A 7,454-nucleotide genomic window follows, 5' to 3' on the forward strand; every position below is an offset into this window, starting at 1 on the left:
CTCATTGGGAGCAATATGAAGTAATGCTATTTCCATTATTCATGAAGATTATTTAAAAGACTAATTGCAGCAAGTAACAGCTTCCCTGTGCCTGGTCCACCACCTATACCAGGCACATCATCAGGGTGGATTATTCACCATCTTCCTGGATGATGACCTCCCTTAACCTGTTCACTGCCAAGTGTTTTTTCACTATTGGCCATGACCCGAATGTACTCGCCACTGAACAGGTTAAACCATTCCCATCTGTAAAATGCATTCTAGTTAACTAACTGTACTTCCAAACCCACGACCTCTACCTGACAAGTGGAAACACTTCGACTTGTGTTGGTCACATACCACCCTAACCTGGAAACATTATGCTATGACTTCAAAGATTTCAAAGAACCAGCTTCTCGATTTCACACAAAAAAGCAGCTAACAATGGCTTGTTTCCTTTATCATCATTACTTTTTTGCATATCTTTCATTCATTGTTCTTTATCTCGCTACACCATCGTCTAGATCTCATTTTCCTTATCCCCAACTAGTCTGAAGAAGGGTCTTGACCAAAAACGTCACCCATTCCCTCTCTCCAGAGATGCTCTGGATTGGATTGGATTGGATTCAATTTATTGTCATTGTCTCATAAGAGACAACAAAATGGATTTTCCTTACAGTCCTTCCTGCCTGTCCTACTGAATTACTCCAGCTTTTTGTCTATCTTTACTTCAAGGCTTTAGACCCTGTGCAAACAAACAAGGTTGCAGGGTGACTTGGACAGGTTGGATGAGTGGGCAGATGCAGTTTAATGTGGATAAATGTGAGGTTATCCACTTTGGTAGTAAAAACAGGGAGGCAGATTATTATCTAAATGGTGTCAGCTTGGGAAAAAGGCAGTGGGATCTGGGGGTCCTTGTTCATCAGTCAATGAAAATAAGCATGCAGGTACAGCAGGCAGTGAAGAAAGCGAATGGCATGTTGGCCTTTATAACAAGAGGAGTTGCGTATAGGAGCAAAGAGGTCCTTCTGCAGTTGTACAGGGCCCTAGTGAGACCACACCTGGAGTATTGTGTGCAGTTTTGGTCTCCCAATTTGAGGAAGGACATTCTTACTATTGAGGGACTGCAGCGTAGGTTTTCAAGGTTAATTCCCGGGATGGCGGGACTATCATATGCTGAGAGAATGGAGCCGTTGGGCTTGTACACTCTGGAGTTTAGAAGGATGAAAGAGGATCTTATTGAAACTTATCTTATCTGGACACACTAGAGGCAGGAAACATATTCTAGATGTTGAGCGAGTCCAGAACCAGGGGCCACAGTTTAAGAATAAGGGGTAACCCATTTAGAAAGGAGATGAGGAAACACCTTTTCACACAGAGTTGTGAGTCTGTGGAATTCTCTGCCTCAGAGGGCAGTGGAGGCTGGTTCTTTGGATACTTTGAAGAGAGAGCTAGATAGGGCTCTTAAAGATAACGAAGTCAGGGGATATGGGGAGAAGGCAGGAACGGGGTACTGATTGTGGATGATCAGCCATGATCACATTGAATGGCGGTGCTGGCTCGAGGGTCCGAATAGCCTGCTCCTGCACCTAATGTCTATAAACTCCCCACCTGACAGCATTTGTGAGAGTACATTTACCGGATGGACAGCTGTGGTTCAAATGGCAGATCACAACTAACTTTCCAATTGCCATTAGCCATGGACTCCATGTTGCCTAGCTGGCAACGTACCACGCATAAAGATCTAGTGAAACAAAGCTTAAAACATTAGCGCTCACACCCCTTCCCCACTTTGGACTTGCTATGTACAAATGCTACAAAATGGAATACAAATTGTACGCCAAACCTTTATTCTAAAACTGTTTTTTTTCATTAGTAGAGGGAAACAGAACACATTAATGAGAGGAAAAATATATATATATTTCCATCCGATGTAGATGTTTTAACTCCATTTGTGGAATTAAAACAAGAACCGGCTCAATGCAGTCCAAAGAGACAACTGATTCTGGATAACAGTTCAAGCATCAGACACTCCCATTCAAACTCAACAGTCCACTTCCCCAACTCCATATTCAACATCCCCAGCTCTATATTCAGCACCAGCTCCCTCTGGCTCCATCTCCAGCTCCTGCTCCACCTCCACCTGCAGCTCCACCTCCATCTCCAGCTCCTGCTCCACCTCCATCTCCATCACTAGGTCCACCTCCACCTCCATCTCCATCTCCATCTGTAGCTCCAACCTCAGCTCCATATTCAGCTCTATCTCCATCTCCATCTAAAACACTAATTCTAGCTCCATTTCCAGCTCTATCTCTAAATCTAGCTGCATCCCCAGCTCCCTCCAGCTCCAGCTCTAGCTCCATCACCAGCTCCAATTCCAGCTTTAGTTCTAGCTCAATCTCCAGCTCCATCTCTAGCTCCACCTCCAGCTTCATCTCCAGCTCTGGTTCCATCCTCAGATCTAGCCCCATCTCCAGCTACAGTTCCATCTCCAACTCTAGCTCCGTCATCATCTCCAGTTCCAGCTCCACCTCCAGCTCTAGCTCAATCTCCTGGTCCATTTCCTGCTCCACATGAGTATCCAGCTCTAGCTCCATCCCCCGTTCCATCTCCAGCTCAAGCTCTATCTCAATCTCCATCTCTAGCTCTACTAGCTGTACTAGCTGCAGCTCCATCTCCGGCTCCATCTCCAGATATACCTTTAGCTCCATCTCCAGCTCCAGCTCAATTGCCAGTTCTAGCTCTGGCTCAATCTCCACTCTGTCTCCAGCACCAGCTCCAGCTCCATCTCCGGCTCCAGCTCCATCTCCAGCACCTGCTCCATCTCCAACTCTAGCTCCAGCTCTAGCTGCATCACCAGCTCCATTTCCAGCTGTAACTCTAACTCCATCTCCAGCGCTAGCTCTAGTTCTAGCTCAATCTACAGCTCCATTTCTAGCTCTTGCTCAGGATCAATTTCCAGTTTCAACTCATTTCTGGCTCCTAGCTCCATCTCCAGCTCATGCTCTTGCTCCATCTCCAGGTCTAGCTCCAGCATTCCCAGCTCTATCTCTATCGCTAAGTATAGCTCCATCTCCAGCGCCATCTCCAGTTCCAACTCCATCTCCAGCTCATGCTCTAGCTCCATCTCCCGTTCCATCTCCAGCTCCATCTCCCGTTCCATCTCCAGCTCTAGCTCCATCTCCAGTTCCAGCTCCCTCCAGCTCTAGCTCTACTCCATCTCCAGCTCAGTCTCCTGCTCCATCTCTAGCTCCATCTTCAGCTTCACCTCCAGCTCTAGTTCTAGTTCTAGCTCAATCTCCAGCTCCAGTTCCAACTAGCTCCATATTCAGCTCTAGCTCCATCTCCATCTCCAGCTCCATGTCCAACTCTATCTGCGGAGTCTTTTAATTTCCTGGGAACCATCATCTCCAAGGACCTTAAGTGGGGGGCTACCATCGACTCCACAGTCAAAAATGCACAACAGAGGATGTACTTCCTATGGCAGCTGAGGAAGCACAATCTGCCACAGGCAATGATGGTCTAATTCTACACGGCTATCGTAGAGTCTGTTCTCACTTTCTCCACCATGGTCTGGTTTGGCTCAGCCACCAAGCACGACACCTGGAGGCTGCAGCAAATCGTACGATCAGCAGAGATTGACTGCAAGGGCCAGGAAGTGAGCGGGCAAGATCATCTCTGACCCCTCTCACCCTGGCCACAAACTCTTTGAATCACTTCCCTCTGGAAGGCAACTCGATTGTCAAAGCTGCCACAGCCAGACATAAAAACAGTTTTTATCCACAAGTAGTTGCTCTACTCAACAGCCAAAAATCTGTAGCCTCCCTTTGATATGGTATTTTGTTGGTTCACATGCTTGATCAATGGTGTTTTATCGTTGATGTTTTATTATTATTATTATTATTATTATTATTATTATTAATATTTAGTGTTTGCTGAGTCATTCGTAACTGTCACTGTGTGTCATGTTGTTCTTTGTGGGCGGAGCACCAAAGCAAATTCCTTGTATGTGAATACTTGGCCAATAAACTTACTTACTTACCTATCTCCAGCTCCAGATCCATCTCCTGCTCAAGCTCCACCTCCAGCTACAGCTCTAGCTCCATCTTCAACTCCAGCTCTAGCTCCATCTCCAGTTCCAGCTCCAGTTCCTTCTCTAGCCCCATCTCCAGCTCCATCCCAGCTCTGTCTCCAGCTTCAGCTGAATCTCCAGCTCTAGCTTCATCTCCATCGCCATCTCCAGACGGAACGTAGATGGCTGTGCCAAGGATGATGAGGCAGACTAAAAGTTTGAATAATGTCCCCCTCGGAGAAGCTAATGCCAACCATCCAAGAAATTGTTTAGTTGCAGGAGGAGACTACTGAAAGTGATAAAGAACGATGGAAGCAACTTGGGTGTACACTGGATTGTATGACAGGACTTTGGACCACACCAGCAGGCAGACTTGTATGACAGATTCACTAGCAACATAGAGTTGCTAGTTAATGCAACTCGTTGCAGTGCAAGAGCAGTAGGAGACACTATTTTGGCAACTTGGTGGCATCCAAGGTTACAACCATTAGCTCAAAAAGTAAGTAGCAGTTGCCTAATCTGTCAGAAGTATAATCCAGGAAAAGGAGTAGGATGTAAAGAGGGATTAACCCATTGCCTATGGGTCCGTTTGAGACATTGCAGATGGATTATATCAAATTGGAAAGGTGCCAGGGTTATAGATATGTACTTGTCATAGTCGATGCATTCAGCCGATGGAATGAAGCCTGTACAACCCTTGATAATCAAGTGGCTACTGTTGTCAAGGTGTTAATTAAAGAAATTGTCCCTAGATTTGACATCCCGATTCGACTTAGCTCAGTGAAAGTAGAGGGCAAGAATGCATGGATGCATCTCCACCACAACAAGTGTATCAGTAGGGTTGTAGGCTGTTAAGTGTTTCATTCCAGATTCTCTTAAAACTTCATACTCTGCGACGAATCAACAGAGATGAAGTTATCAGGATGGTGGAGGAGATTTACGCCCACGAAAACTCGGGAGTTGAAGACTCCTCAGAAATCACTAAGTTACGCCCACATAAACACGGGAAGCTTGATGAAATTCTGGGAAAACACATCATCATCTTCTTGTTAGAATATCTGTACAGTCAAGTAGTCATTATTGTGTTTGGTTATCATTAATGATGAGGGTTATCATAAATGATAAAATGGAGGAATGTTAATATTGGCTAAATTAAAGAGGTCACAAAATGGAGGATCTTTGTATTTGCAGGGCCTGCTTGGCCTCTTTCTGTGGAAGTTGTTAGATGAGTGACATGACTCCAAAGAGTCTGGACCCTGGCTGGAAGTTAAGGATAAGGAGAAGTCCAGATGTCCTTACTTTGTGAAAATGTATGAGGGTTTGCAGAAAGAGATAAGTCTGTAAATGCAAGGTTAGGATTGCTTATAGAGGGGGGGGGGGGGGGGGGGGGGATGTAAAAAGGTATTGTTAATTATGTTGCAGAGTGTTTGTGCTACTATTTGATGATTGGTTAAAGTGTGAAGCCTTGTTTAAATTGTTTGTACAACCTGGGAAAATAGACAATAGGTGCAGGAGTAGGCTATACCTTGAAATAACAGTTTTCTTGCCTGTTTTCCCTTAATTTATACTATAATTTTTTTAATTGTACCTTAAAATAACACATTTTACTTGCTTGTCACTTCTTAATTTACAGAAAATTTGTGATGAACATACCTTAAAATGACACCAACTCCTTGCTAGTTTACACTTGTCATATTGAAAATATTTAATATTACACCTACACCTACTTGTAACATAACCTTGCTTGTTTACTCTAATTAGAGAGGTGTCCTTTACACAGAAATATTTTGATATTTTTTGATAATTATACATTTCCTTGCTGGTTTACCCTTAACTTATGCTGTATTTTTTTTAAATTATACCTTACAATAGGGGCTTCCAAACTTTTCAGCATGAGGGCCATATTATATATTTGGCACATTTTTGCGGGCCGTAGAAAAAAAATAAGACAATGTCAGTTTTATAACTTTAATGAACTCAATAAAGAACTTAAGTAAAACAAATGTAAGAAATTCAAAACAAAACATGTAGCCATCAATCAAGGTTAGCCAATGAGAGGGAAAGTGAACAACTGGCAGTAGTTCTGCACGTGGGCACAAACGACATTGGGAAGAAGAGGAAGGAGGTTCTGCGACGTGAGTTTAGAGAGTTAAGAAGAAGACTGAAAAGCAGGACTTCCAGGGTGGTTATCTCTGGATTGCTTCCGGTACACTGTGGGCAGAAACAGGGAGATAGGGGACCTGAATGGGTGGCTGGGGGGCTGGTGGGGCAGGGAGCAAGGATTTAGCTTTATAGACCACTGGGATCTCTTCTGGGGTTGGGGTGATATGTACAATAGGGACGGGTTACACTTTAACTGGAGGGGGACCAACGTTCGGGCGGGCAGGTTTGCTAGTGCTACACGTGTAGGTTTAAACTAAACAGTGGGGGGGGGGGGGGGGGAGGGATTGATAAATTGAGAGTATAAAAATTGAGTTAAAGGGAAAGTGAGTACAGGAAAAGTTACAAAAGGCTCCCAAAGTAATGTTAAGGGCAGTTCGAGAAGGAATAAGAGAGTACGGTCATGGCCAATGTGTGAGAGGGGAGGTGAATAGAAAAGTCAAAGTGTTGTATATGAAAGCGCGAAGTATAAGAAATATAGTGGAAATTGGCAAGTATGATGTTGTGGGAATTACAGAGACATGGCTGTAAGAGGACCTGGGCTGGGAACTGAATATTCAAGGGTATACGTCCTTTTGAAAAGACAGACAGGTGGGCAGAGGGGATGGGGTAGCTCTGTTGGTGAGGAATGAAATGCAGTCCCTTGAGAGGGGTGACATAGAATCAGGAGATGTAGAGTCAGGATGGATAGAACTGAGGAATTGTAAGGGTAAAAAGACCCTGATGGGACATATCTACAGGCCACCAAACAGCAGCCTGGATATAGGGTGCAAGTTGAATCAAGAGTTAAAATTGGCATGTCGTAAAGGTAATACTACGATTGTTATGGGGGATTTCAACATGCAGGTAGACTGGGGAAAATCAGGTTGGTGCTGAACTCCAAGGAAGGGAGTTTGTGGATTGCCTCTGTGATGGATTCTAAGGGCAGCTTGTACTGGAGCCTACCAGGGAGAAGGCAATTCTGGATTCGGTGTTGTGTAACGAACCGGATTAGATAAAGGAACAAGTTTAAGGAGCCATTAGGAGGTAGTGGCCACAATATGATCAATTTTAATGTACAATTTGAGAGGGAGAAGGGTAAATCAGAGGTATCAGTATTACTGTTGAGCAAAGGGGACTATGGAGCCATGAGGGAGGAGCTGGCCAAAGTTGACTGGAAGTATACCTACCCTAGCAGTGATGACAGTGGAACAACAATGGCAGGTATTTCTGAGAATAATACACAAGGTGCAGGATCAGTTCA

This window comes from Leucoraja erinacea, unplaced genomic scaffold, assembly GCF_028641065.1.
Source record: "Leucoraja erinacea ecotype New England unplaced genomic scaffold, Leri_hhj_1 Leri_987S, whole genome shotgun sequence".
In the NCBI taxonomy this organism is placed as follows: Eukaryota; Metazoa; Chordata; class Chondrichthyes; order Rajiformes; family Rajidae; genus Leucoraja; species Leucoraja erinaceus.